The sequence below is a fragment of the Diabrotica virgifera genome, chromosome 7, assembly GCF_917563875.1.
Source record: "Diabrotica virgifera virgifera chromosome 7, PGI_DIABVI_V3a".
Taxonomy (NCBI): Eukaryota; Metazoa; Arthropoda; class Insecta; order Coleoptera; family Chrysomelidae; genus Diabrotica; species Diabrotica virgifera.
The window spans coordinates 128,883,074-128,898,041 of NC_065449.1; the positions used below are offsets into that span (position 1 = coordinate 128,883,074).

General features: G+C 31.8%; 1 long non-coding RNA gene across 1 annotated transcript; it reads left to right on the forward strand.

The window, feature by feature from the left end:
- Positions 1-3,115: 3,115 nt before the first annotated feature.
- On the forward strand, positions 3,116-3,416 carry LOC126888141 (uncharacterized). Its single transcript, XR_007699420.1, has 2 exons — positions 3,116-3,218; positions 3,273-3,416. It is a non-coding gene; the product is annotated as an uncharacterized LOC126888141 (long non-coding RNA).
- The last annotated feature ends 11,552 nt before the right edge of the window (positions 3,417-14,968 follow it).

Sequence of the window (14,968 nt, forward strand, 5' to 3'; positions counted from 1 at the left end):
GAACTAGTTGTAAACAGCCCAACACCGAAAGGTACGAATGGGCTTAACTGATTAAATAAATAAATAAAAAAATGTTGGTTACTATACATAAGATTAAAAATATCAATGGTAAACGGCTGTTGTACATTTTGAATAACATAAAAAACAATAAAAATTCTTAGCAAAAACACTTAACAAAGGATAAAAATTGGTTAAATTTTGAAGTTATGATCTAAATTTGATTGACTTTTAAAAAGTTTAGTTTATCATAAATACATGGCTGACAAAAAATTAAATGTAACTATGGTAATAGTATATAGGTGTTTATAAGGAATTGAATAAAATTCTATGATAAGAAAATAAGGAAATTTATGTTTTCAAAAAGCAGAAAAGTTAATGTTAAATATTAGTGATATTAATTAATTTTGTCAAAGTTTAGTACCAATTTCAAAAGTATAGGAGATTTGAAAAATCTTATGATCTGATATAGGTACCTATGATTATTTTTCAAAAGAAAGAATGTAATTATCAATTCAAAATAAAAGTTATGTTTTCAAAAACAGAAAAGTTAATGTTAAATATTAGTGATATTAATTAATTTTATTAAAATTTAGTGCCAAATTCAAATTTGATATCTGATAATTGAATCTTAGGTTTTGGGGCATGCAGAACTTTTTATAAAGAATAACTTTTTTTCGTAAAATTAATAATAAAAAAGTTTCCCATATGTTTCCAACTCAAGTAGACACGCTGTATATATATATATATATATATATATATATATATATATATATATATATATATATATTAATTTTTCATCTTCATCAGGAACAAACTACAAAATTAACTAACAGTTAGGTACAAACATAATATTACAATGATATAACTTACGAATTGTTGTAGGTATGTTATATAAAGCAATTTAACTTAAAGCTATGCATGTCGTTAAAGCACTCGAAAAGCCAAAAACACAACACTGTTGTGGCAATGAAAAACAGAATTTTACACATCAGCAATGACCTGTTCACACAAAAGAATTTAAAAACACTCTACAACATATTCTTGAACAACGGCTATCCAAGTAAAATTCTTAAGCAACTGATATATAACTCAGACTTATACGACGGGCAACGTGACAAGAGACCATCAGATCCCGTGATTTACAAAAAGTTGCCCTTCATAAATGGCTTAACCAACAATATAATCAAGCTTCTGAACGGAATTCCTAAAATCAAAATAGCGAAATACAATAGCATATCCAACTATAACTTATTCTCGAAGCTTAAAGACCAGACACCGCTTCTAAATCAGAGTCATATCATCTATTAACTTTCTTGTCTCGAATGTGATGGGCAGTATATAGGACAAACATCGCAATGGCTGAAACAAAGAATAACGCAGCACAAAAGTGATTGTAAAACACACAAAAATACTTGTGCAGCAGCACACCATTCCATAACAACAGGACACCAATTTAATTTGTCAGATATCAAGATCTTAGATTCAGAAAGCAATTATAAGAAAAGATTGTTCCTCGAGATGTACCACATAAACAGTAATAAACGTTCAATTAATTACAAATCAGACACAAGTAGATTAAGCGAAATTTACTGCAATGTTTTAAAATTCGAAAAATAGAAGAATATTAAACAGATGGCTCGATATTGGAACTTTTGACCCTTAACACATGTGAGAAAAGATACCTGACTCAGTGCCGCCCTCGACGTTCTCGTGAAACGACATGCATAGCTTTAAGTTAAATTGCTTTATATAACATACCTACAACAATTCGTAAGTTATATCATTGTAATATTATGTTTGTACCTAACTGTTAGTTAATTTTGTAGTTTGTTCCTGATGAAGATGAAAAATTAATAAATACTCATCGAAATATCGAATTCAACAGAATTAAATGTAGTTTCAATCTAAGCCACAGACCGCAATTTCCGATAATTTCAAGATTGTTTTATAGTGTTATAGAATATACTTGCACGGTCGATAAATACATCGGATTTCGAATCCAGTTCTGTATATATATATATATATATATATATATATATATATATAGGTAACAGTTGAAGGTAACCGGTAACGACCCAATACTAAGGAAGCAATAAAAACGGGTGCTTCTAAGTGAGTGTCTTTTATTAAAAGTCAAACTTTCGCCACATAATTTTGGGCTTCATCAGAAGTTGCTGGAATGGAAAAACATTCTTTACAATCATCATAAATTAAAGATGTTATTTTTTTAATCTTACCTAAATGTTGACACTATTTCTTCGTGCATAATAAAATCGATATGAAACCACACATTGTCACAAAAACAAACCAATCACATCTCCCAACTGGAGGAAAAATGGCAATCATATATATATATATATACATATATATATATATATATATATATATATATATATATATATATAGTTTGAGTTTAATTCTTGAACCTTGATATATTTTTTTACCAATGTTTCTTGGGTTTAGGTTCATAAAAAAAGAAACATTGGTAAAAAAATATATCAAGGTTCAAGAATTAAACTCAAACTATATATATATATATATATATATATATATATATATATATATATATATATATATATATATATATATATATATATATATATATATATATATATATATATATATATATAGTTTGAGTTTAATTCTTGAACCTTGATATATTTTTTTACCAATGTTTCTTGGGTTTAGGTTCATAAAAAAAGCTTGTCTATGATGTTATGACCATATTTATTGATATATTATCCGACGTTTCGGCAGGAAATCCATGCCTTTTTCAAGGATTGACTAAAACAACATTTATTGAAAGCTACAATACAATTTAAAAGAAAATCGACTTACCATGCAATCGTAAATTTAGTTTTGAAACAAGTACACAAATAGACGTCACAATTAAAACAATGTTAAAATGTTAAAGCATAGGAACGGACCCACTAAGTCATTGCGATAAGAGAGTAATGAACTGTGTCAAAAATTATTATGGTGTTTATTGATGTTTGATTTTATGTTAATATTTCAGCACGCCTATGAGACGAAGACAACTATTTTGACTTAACATAAAATCAAACATCAATAAACACCATAATAATTTTTGACACAGTTCATTACTCTCTTATCGCAATGACTTAGTGGGTCCGTTCCTATGCTTTAACATTTTAACATTGTTTTAATTGTGACGTCTATTTGTGTACTTGTTTCAAAACTAAATTTACGATTGCATGGTAAGTCGATTTTCTTTTAAATTGTATTGTAGCTTTCAATAAATGTTGTTTTAGTCAATCCTTGAAAAAGGCATGGATTTCCTGCCGAAACGTCGGATAATATATCAATAAATATGGTCATAACATCATAGACAAGCTTTTTTTATGAACCTAAACCCAAGAAACATTGGTAAAAAAATATATATATATATATATATATTGATACATGTATCCATGTAACTTCCAAAGCAGATACTCGTAATACGTTGTCACTTCATATATACCGTTATGACTTCCGATTTCGGAAGTCACAACGTTTTGCCTAAATTTTTACGAATTTGGCTGCAAGATGGTATTAGAAGGCTTATATCAAAAATTTCACTAGAAGTCACATCGTATCTAATATACTCATAAGATCAGATTTTAGTACGACGGTATATCATCAGCGCTAGTGTCGCTCCCGTACGAGAATACACGTGATATACACAACGCGTAGGGACTTCCGTATACCACACCGCTCGTTGTGACTTCCGTTATTTGGCAACGCTGTGTAAACGTTCCCAGACGCCAGACATTTCATTGTTATAGATTTGCAGTCGTAGTATTTTGTGCAGCTGTTATTTAAATATGAGTAATAGCAGATCTGCTTTACTTTCATAGTTAGCGTTAAATTAAATATATTATCTCTATAATTAGTATATTGTACATGTACAAAATTCAAAGTGTCCATTAAATAATATAAATTATTTAAAAACCTTATTAAAAAATAAATTTAGGTAAATATTTTCATTTCACGAAATTTACGAAAATCGCGTATAGGTATTTTGGACCTAGGCTGAAAAGTCAATTTTAGTGATTGTTACTTCGGAAGTAAAAGTATAAAAACACACAAAAAAATTAAAACAATGAATTCAAAGTGATAAATAGCTCTAATAAAGTAATAAATTCTAGTAATAATATGAAATACAGTAAATTCTCTCTTAACAGACACCTCCCTTTGCCGGGCACCTCCTCTATATGGACGGTTTTTCAAACAAAAATAATTCGGCGATATATGAACCTGTACCCTTCAACTGACAACTGACACTCAACACCGGACGTTGACAGTAAAAATGATGTGTAAATGCGGATCTTCTTCTTCTTCTTATGCCGTCTTCTAACCAAGGTTGGCGATCACCTTTTTAAACGCTTCTCTGTCTTTTGCAAAGTGAAATATCTGTTCAACACTGAGGTTAGTCCAATCTCTGATATTCCTCAGCCAAGATTTCTTCTTTCTTCCCAAACCTTTTTCCCCGCTACTCTTCCTTGCATGATGACGTGTAGCAGAGAGTATTTATAGTTACGAAGTATGTGGCCCAGATACGATGTTTTTCTTATTTTAATTGTGTTCATAAACTTCCTGCCATGTCCAAATCTTCTTAAAACTTATTCGTTTGAGACTTTTGCAGTCCAAGGAATTTTCAGAATACGCCTATACAGCCACATCTCGAATGCCTCTAATTTTTATACGGATTGTGCTTTTAGAGTCCAAGCTTCTACCCCATATAGTAGTTGCGACCAAACATAACATTCGACGAACCTCAATCTAATGTCCATACTCAATTTCTTATTTGTAAACATTAACTTGAATTTTATAAATCCTTTTTGAGCTATTTCTATTCTCACCTTTATTTCCTCATCTTGATCTAATTGTGAGTTTATAATTGCTCCTAGGTATTTATACCTCTCGATTCTTTCTATCGGTTTACCTCCAATGTCATATGTATGTTGTCAACAGGGTTTTTTGAGATCACCATTAATGTGGTTTTATTTATATTCATTGTTAGTCCCATCTTTTTGCTTTCTCTGTTAATGATATATAGGAGAATTTGTAAATTGTCTATATTCTCTGCCATGATTGCGGTATCGTCTGCAAATCTTATGTTATTAATGATGCTCCCTCCAATCCTTACACCTTCAATTCTTTCCCATAGTGCCTCCTGAAATATTAGTTGGGAGTACACATTGAATAATTGTGGCGACAGCACCCATCCGTGCACGACAGCACGTATCCGCAAATGTGGATAGTAAATATAAAATGAAGAACTTTTTCCAAATATTTTACGATATAAAACTACATTTTTTATTGAAATAAATGGCGACTCGATTCTAGTTTTCTGTTGACCTAGATATCAAAATATCAACAGGCACCGCTGGGAAATATTCCAAAAATGCGGTTCAGAGAAACTATATGAAACGAGTCTTTGTACTCTTATACAGAGTATGGCATTAGTAAAAATACAAAAATAGACGGTTTAGTTTTGATTTAAATCTGTCTCCTGCCATCCCCCGATAGCGCTATTTCTAGGTCTACCTTTTGTCAAGGAGGCTATGCAAGAAGACAAATTTAAATCAAAACTTCCGTAGTTCTCGGTATACAATAAAACTATTTATACCGGAGTAAGGTTAGAACGCCCTCTAACGGGGAATAAGTGAAATAAATGGCGACTCGATTCTAGTTTTCTGTTGACCTAGATATCAAAATATCAACAGGCACCGCTGGGAAATATTCCAAAAATGCGGTTCAGAGAAACTATATGAAACGAGTCTTTGTACTCTTATACAGAGTATGGCATTAGTAAAAATACAAAAATAGACGGTTTAGTTTTGATTTAAATCTGTCTCCTGCCATCCCCCGATAGCGCTATTTCTAGGTCTACCTTTTGTCAAGGAGGCTATGCAAGAAGACAAATTTAAATCAAAACTTCCGTAGTTCTCGGTATACAATAAAACTATTTATACCGGAGTAAGGTTAGAACGCCCTCTAACGGGGAATAAGTGAAATAAATGGCGACTCGATTCTAGTTTTCTGTTGACCTAGATATCAAAATATCAACAGGCACCGCTGGGAAATATTCCTAAAATGCGGTTCAGAGAAACTATATGAAACGAGTCTTTGTACTCTTATACAGAGTATGGCATTAGTAAAAATACAAAAATAGACGGTTTAGTTTTGATTAAAATCTGTCTCCTGCCATCCCCCGATAGCGCCATTTCTAGGTCTACCTTTTGTCAAGGAGGCTATGCAAGAAGACAAATTTAAATCAAAACTTCCGTAGTTCTCGGTATACAATAAAACTATTTATACCGGAGTAAGGTTAGAACGCCCTCTAACGGGGAATAAGTGAAATAAATGGCGACTCGATTCTAGTTTTCTGTTGACCTAGATATCAAAATATCAACAGGCACCGCTGGGAAATATTCCAAAAATGCGGTTCAGAGAAACTATATTCTTGCATAGCCTCCTTGACAAAAGGTAGACCTAGAAATAGCGCTATCGGGGGATGGCAGGAGACAGATTTAAATCAAAACTAAACCGTCTATTTTTGTATTTTTACTAATGCCATACTCTGTATAAGAGTACAAAGACTCGTTTCATATAGTTTCTCTGAACCGCATTTTTGGAATATTTCCCAGCGGTGCCTGTTGATATTTTGATATCTAGGTCAACAGAAAACTAGAATCGAGTCGCCATTTATTTCACTTATTCCCCGTTAGAGGGCGTTCTAACCTTACTCCGGTATAAATAGTTTTATTGTATACCGAGAACTACGGAAGTTTTGATTTAAATTTGTCTTCTTGCATAGCCTCCTTGACAAAAGGTAGACCTAGAAATAGCGCTATCGGGGGATGGCAGGAGACAGATTTTAATCAAAACTAAACCGTCTATTTTTGTATTTTTACTAATGCCATACTCTGTATAAGAGTACAAAGACTCGTTTCATATAGTTTCTCTGAACCGCATTTTTGGAATATTTCCCAGCGGTGCCTGTTGATATTTTGATATCTAGGTCAACAGAAAACTAGAATCGAGTCGCCATTTATTTCACTTATTCCCCGTTAGAGGGCGTTCTAACCTTACTCCGGTATAAATAGTTTTATTGTATACCGAGAACTACGGAAGTTTTGATTTAAATTTGTCTTCTTGCATAGCCTCCTTGACAAAAGGTAGACCTAGAAATAGCGCTATCGGGGGATGGCAGGAGACAGATTTAAATCAAAACTAAACCGTCTATTTTTGTATTTTTACTAATGCCATACTCTGTATAAGAGTACAAAGACTCGTTTCATATAGTTTCTCTGAACCGCATTTTTGGAATATTTCCCAGCGGTGCCTGTTGATATTTTGATATCTAGGTCAACAGAAAACTAGAATCGAGTCGCCATTTATTTCACTTATTCCCCGTTAGAGGGCGTTATAACCTTACTCCGGTATAAATAGTTTTATTGTATACCGAGAACTACGGAAGTTTTGATTTAAATTTGTCTTCTTGTATAGCCTCCTTGACAAAAGGTAGACCTAGAAATAGCGCTATCGGGGGATGGCAGGAGACAGATTTAAATCAAAACTAAACCGTCTATTTTTGTATTTTTACATTTTTTATTATTTATTTAGCTCAATATTCCTTGTCGGCCTAGGAATAAAACGTTTACATTTCTGATTATATTTTATTTTAGTCTTATAAATTTTATATAATTACAATTCAGTCCATTTATACAATCTTTCACCACCTACTTCCCTCTCCTTCAGTTCAATGCTAGTTGTTTCCATCTCTCAATGTTACTTTTCTTCAGGTCTTCGTACACACTGTCCTCCCATCTTTCTCTTGGCCTGCCTTTCCTTCTCGTTTGTTATGGTGTACGTAAGAGTACCATTTTGGCATTCTTTTACTTCTCATTCTTTCGATTTGCCCCAAATATTATTCTCTGTGCTTTGATCGTCATCGTTATCGTTGGCTCTTTATACAGTTCTTCCAGTTCTTTATTGGTTCTTCTTCTCCACTGATCTATTTTCGCACCTCCATATTATATTGCTCTTAGCATTTTTCTCTGCAATCTTTCTAAAAGGTCTGTTTCTGACTTTTCAGCACCCATGTTTCGCATGCTTTGCGTATGATACTGTAGGTCATTTTTTATCGTTTCAAATTGATACATAGCCCGATCAAAGAACAATCTGACCCAAAAAAAATAAAGGAAGGATGAAAATTTGGGAATAGGTAGTTGAAATTGTCTATTATTATATAAGAAAAAGTTAACTACTCTACACACCCTCCATTTTACAAAAATGGAGGGGAATACCCCTTCTCGGGGGTGAAAAATATAGGGTTATTTGCGAGTGAATATATTTATTTTTAACAACAAAAAACATGTTTTAGAGGGTTTTTCGCAAATAACTCAAAAAATAAGTATTTTATCGAAGAAGATATTCTTAGTAAAAATATAGCTTATAAATAGTGAAAAGAATGGAGTACGCATGAAATCTGTATACCCAGTAGAAGCGGAGTTGTAACTAATTAAAAGTAAGTCCTTATTCGTCCAATTCCAAATCGAATATTTTAAAGTGAAATAACCAAAAAACGGAGAACTTTCCGGGGAAAACTTATTAAAAATTGTGTTAAAAAGTGTTTAAAAACAGGTTTATTTTTGTTTTTTTTTTAACTTCTAACATTAAAAGTAAACTCACTTACGCTCAAAATATTGTTGCCCCCTTTTATATTTTGGTAAAAACAATCGCGAAAATCACCCCCTAATTAGCATCCCAAATAAAATGTATTGTTACTGCTTCACAAGGTATTTTGTTTATGTATTCTTTATAATGATCTATAAGTTTTATTGGTTCAAACTGTTTAATTTTGAAAAAAATTGGTTTTAAAATAAAAAAAAATTTCTGATTTTGAAAAAAATTCCATTTTTTTCAAAATAACTGAAAAATTATTAGTAATACCAAAAACCTCGAACAGTAATAAAATGTACGTTTTGCTTTTCTGAATTTTGGATTTTTTGTTTTCCTGGTAGACAAAAATTGGTTATGCTAAGACTGTTCAAAATTTGCATACACTCGTGATTAGTGACTGGTTCAAGCCATTTTAACTAAAGCCATTTCAAAAAGAAGCACTTTGAACCGATGAAACTTACAGATCATATAAAGAATACATAAGAAAAGTAAAGTGTGAAGCGGTAACGATTAAATTTATTTGAGATGCTAATTATAGGGTGATTTTTGCGATTTTTATACCAAAAAATAAAAAGGGTTGAGCCCTTTTATTTGCGTAACAATATTTTGAGCGTAACTCACTTACTTTTAACGTTAAAAGTTCTTTTAAAAAACAAAAATAGACCTTTTTTAAACACTTTAAAAAAGTTGTAATTAATTTTCCCTGAAAAGTGCTCCGTTTTTTGGTTATTTCACGACGAAACATTTGATTTGAAATTTGACGAAGAAGGACCTACTCCTCATTAGCTACAACTCTGCTTCTACTGGGTCAACAGACTTCGTGTGTACACCATTTGTTTCACTTTTTTATAAGCTATATTTTTGCTAAGAACACATTTTTCGATAAAATACTTACTTTTTGAGTTATTTGCGAAAAACCGTTCATAAGCATAAAAATGAACATATTCACTTGCAAATAACTCGAAAAGTATTGACTTAGTGAAAAAACTCTATAGAACAAAAGTTGCTTAAAATTAGTTATTTTATCCAATTCCGGACTTATTTTGAATGTATATTTTCAACCCCAAGAAGGGTGTATTCCCCTCCATTTTTGTAAAATGGAGATGTAGAATTGTAAACATTTTCTTATATAATAATAGACAATTTCAACTACCTATTCCCAAATTTTCATCCTTAATTTATTTTTTGGAGGTTTTCGATAAGTTTTGTATTCCTTGATCGGGCTAACAGATCTTTACACGAGCGATACTTGATATTAGGTATGAATACTGTTTACGCTATATTAATTATGTAATACAAATCTGTTCACATCTTTTAACTGTTAGCAACGCAAGCAAAATTTTAATGTGTATGTCGATCCATGAAAGAATTGCTGACCCCATTATTACTCTGATAATAAATACCTCGATAAATTTTTGTGTTTTGACTGAAATATGAATCTTAACTTAATTGTCGAATGAAGATATTTGGGTTCAATAGACGTCATTATATTAATTTGTAGGTCTTAGCGTTTTGGTAAAAATTTCGTAAATTATTTTCGGATTAAATTTCATAATAAATTTTGTGCATGATCTGAGCCATCAACCTATATGTACATATAATTAAAGTAACTGAAATAATTTTAGTTATTAAAGTTATTAAAAATTTTAAATTAACATATTCATTGTTATTCTGAAGCTATTTCCTTGTGGCATTTTTATATTTGTCGTTGTCAAAATACAAAATATTACTCTAGTAATACATTGTTACTCTAGTAATATTTATTTTGATGACACCCGACTTGGGCGTCGAAACGTTAATGAAATAATTTTTTTAGTAAAATTGTGGCTTATTTCTCATTAAAAATAATTAATTATATCATATTTATTTTTCCCTTAAACGGACACCTGCCTTAAACGGACAGTTTATGCGGATCAACTACTGTCCATCCAAGGGAGAGTTCACTCTATAATAGAATAATTGTATCTAATTATTAAAAGTTTTTTGCTTTAAACGTGTGCAGAAATAAATCATATTAACAGAGCTCGGAAAATAAGCACTTAAAAATTCTAAAAATGTTTTAAACAAATTGTTAAAGTTGCTATTTTTGTGCCGTAAAAAATTTTTTGGATCACTGTTACTGTTAAAAAAACTGACAGTGACACTGACTTCGGATCACTGACAAACTCCCTGAGCGTTTTTTGCAATTATAGGATTTGCAACATTTTGTTTTTTATTTGTTACTAAGCTCGATTTTCTTGGCCGGAGTGTATCTACCTTTATATTGTTCATAATATTTTATTATTCAATATTATATTATTAAATTTAAAATGTCGTTAGTAAACTCCAACTCCAACAATAACCTGGAGCGAAAATAAAATCACTAAAAATATTTGTTAAAATTACTATTACCTAGCATCATTTTATTCATTATATTCATTTATTCTTCTTCTTCATAGTTTTGTGTAGACATAACTCTCTGTCTGTTTTTCAATGTGACTCCAGTAAGTTGTCATTCCATCGTTTTCGTGGTCTTCCCACTGATCGCCTTCCTATTGGAGAACCGTCTCTCGCCGTCCTTACTACTCTGTTTATTGTCATTCGGCTTTTGTGGTCATTCCACCATTCTACTCTTCTGTTTTTCACCCAGTTATTAATGTTGTCCACCTTGCATCTCTGTCGTATACGTATATCTGCACTTCTGGCTCTATCACATAGTGTCTTACCATCGATTTTTCGAAGTGTTTTCATCTCTGCTGTTTCTAGCATTCTTTTTGTCCTTTCTGTATCAGGTTGTGTTTCTGTCGCGTATGTCATTATTAGTCTGAGGACTCTTTTGTAAATTCTGCTTCCATTTCTTTTCCGATATTTTTATTTCTCCATATTGTGTCATTCAGGCAGCCTGCGGCTCTGTTTACTTTATTCACCTGAGCTTGTACTTCGGTTTCGAGCTTTCCGTAGATAGAGCTAGATAGTGTGATGCCTAGGTATTTAAACTCTATGACTTGTGCTATTATCTGACCGTCCAGCTCTAATTTACAACTAGATTTGTTGTTATAACCATGCATTTAGTCTTTTTGGGGAAATCAACATGTTAAATTTTCTAGCGGTTATATTAAATTGGTGCAGCATACGTTGTAAATCATCTTCACTTTGAGAGATTAGTATTGCGTCGTCTGCATAGCAGATTATTTTAAGTTGTTTTTCTCCCATTTGGTATCTTTCTTTTGTTCTTATTTTTTTTTATTATTTCATCCATGATCAGGTTGAACAATAGAGAACAAGACAGGGAGTCTCCCTGTCTTATCCCATTGCCAGCTTCAATTGGGTCAGTTAGTTCTTTATCTACTTTTACTCTGATCGTGTTGTTCTGATAGATATTTTCGATCGTTTTAATTATTCCTAGAGGTACCTCTCTTGCGTACAATAAATGGATAACGTCTTTTAATTTGACTCTGTCAAATTCCTTTTTAAAATCGACGAAACATAAGTATGCCGGTTTGTTGTATTCTACTGATTTCTCTTGAATCTGCCTCATTATAAATATAGCGTCGGTACATGATCTTCCCGACCTAAAACCTTGTTGCTCTTCTGCTAATCTTATAATTATATTCAGTGTGTTTGTTAGCACTTAGTGTTGTGTTAATTATTCCTCCGTAATTCTCCGGGGGTCCGAATTACAGACTCATATTTATTCACAGAATTATTTTCATTAATAGCTGTAATTGACTAATGCATAGTTTTAATTATTGTAACAATTATTATTACAGTTAAACTATATAATAATAATGATATTTTATATATAGAATTAAGCCGTTTAACCAATTAACCAATTAAGCCAATTAACCAATTTCGATTTCCAATGCGAAAATGACATGTAATGAGAAATCAAGAACGTTACCGCCTTCTCCAACGGATTCTTCAAGGGAAGGTAAGTGGTAAAAGAGGACGTGGTAAAAGTGGTAAACTTTACGAACGTGGTATAACATGACTACCACTGAACTGTCCCGCGCTGCGGTAAACAAAGTCAAGATAGCCATGATGATCGCCAACATCCGGAACGGGTAGGCACTTTAAAAAGAAGACATTCTTATTGGAACGCTAGATACCAATGAATTCCACTGCCAAGTGTGAGACTCTAAGATAACAGATCACGCTCAAACTACGAGGTAAATTTTGCAGAAGAGACGTTGTGACTTCCAAAAATATGACAACATCGCTGGAAGTGACAACGCGACTTGAACTACCCTATTTACAGAAGCCACAACGTATTATGTCCGCTTCCGTATATACCTATATATATACAACATTTATTATGGTAAATCCTTTCCCCTCAATATGTAGATCTATCGTAGCACCCCCCCTCTTATCAAATATACAATTTTTAAAAAATAATCCCAAGTAGAAAAGGTGGAAGCCAGACAGCCTCTTCTGTATACCGGAAGTCACAACTTAACGTGCATCAATATATATATATATATATATATATATATATATATATATATATATATATACATCCCGCTATTAAATTGGCATCTTTTCACGTTGCAGTCATTTGGCATCACCTAGAAATGCTATCATTTTCTAGGTATAATCCGTGAATGTTCGCTTAGTACACTTCTTTAAGCTTGGCACCGTTGTCGGATTTTCAGTAATCCGATTTATTTATATATTTTATTCCTTACACTATAACGACAATTTGACCCCCGTAGGTCAAAAACATTGCTTAAACATCACTTTGGCAACAACAGGATGTTGCCAAGATATACATTTTTACGGAAAAGACAGTACCTAGTTAGATACATAATATCGATCGCTTCACGTTACAAGTCTTCCACTCGCACTCAGGTAAAAACCAGTTGTAGGCTCTTTTGTCTGAACGGGTCCCTGAATGAGTTTAATAATTCACTTTTATTGTGTATTTTGTTTCGTTTAGTTGAAATATCAGATTTTGTTTGTAACGAATTTCATAATAGATATTTAAATTATTTTTTTGTTAACAAAAACAAATTTTAAAGTTTGACATTTGAAAAATTAATTTTATATTGCCATTTTCATGACATGGTCAATGGTTAATTGCATTTATAATAATTTAATGGGTCATTGCGAAACAATATACAGTGCGTCCATAAAGTAACGCATAAATTCATTATTTCACAAACCGGACACTTTCAGGAAAAATACCGAAACAGGTCGATTTTTATTTTTAAATTACAATTTATTGGCATACATATCATACTAGTGACGTCATCCATCTGGGCGTGATGACGTAATCGTTGATTTTTTTAAATAAGAATAAAGGGCATGTAATAGCTCATTTGAAAGGGTATGTAATTCTCTATTCAATAATATAATTGTTAATATAATTATTTATACAGGGTGTCCAAAAAATGTTATTTAAATTAAATTAATTGGTATAAAAAGATGAATGTATGTAATTTGTTTAATTCTAAATATATTTTATTGGTGCCAGCAAACATAAAAATGTTTTATTTAAAACCTAAATATTGATTTTCGCTTAAGCGTAATCTTAAACTTCCAAGAGGCAGGTGGATGGCAGCTCTAACATTTAATTTTCTGACAAAAGTAAAACGAATTTTGAATTAAATAAGTTACATACATTTTTCTTTTTGTCTCAATTAATTTAATTAAAGAATTCTTTTTGGACACCCTGTATATATAATTATGTTATTGTTTGTATTAGTAAATAGAGAATTAAATACCCTTTCAAATGAGCTATCACATGACCCCTATTCTCATTTAAAAAATTCATCGATTACGTTATCAAGCCCAGATGGATGACATCACTAGTATGATATGTAATATGCCAAAAAATTGTAATTTAAAAATAAAAATCGACCTGTTTCGAAAATTTTCCTTAAAGTCGCCGGTTTACGAAATAATGAAATTATGCGTTACTTTATGGAAGCACTGTATGTTACAATGTGTAAATTTTTCAGGAAACGTAAAAATCTTTCCATTAGTAGTTAGAGATTCTGATAGTAATACTATATTTTATATAAGTATTATGGGTTATAAATGCATCTATTAGGTCTGGATCCCGCGTATGAAAAAAAAGTTGATTAATAGCAAGCTGAAAATTTGTTAATAGCTTAAGGGTGTTTAGTCGGATAAACTTTTATATATGGGAACACTGGAACAGGGGCAGTTTTAATTGTGAAACAGGTTGAAAATTTGGAACGGTCACACCACGAAAACGGCACATTTATTTTGTCCGACATAACAGACTTAAACTCTCCGAATAGAGATTAAACTCTCATGCAAAAATTAGACTGCT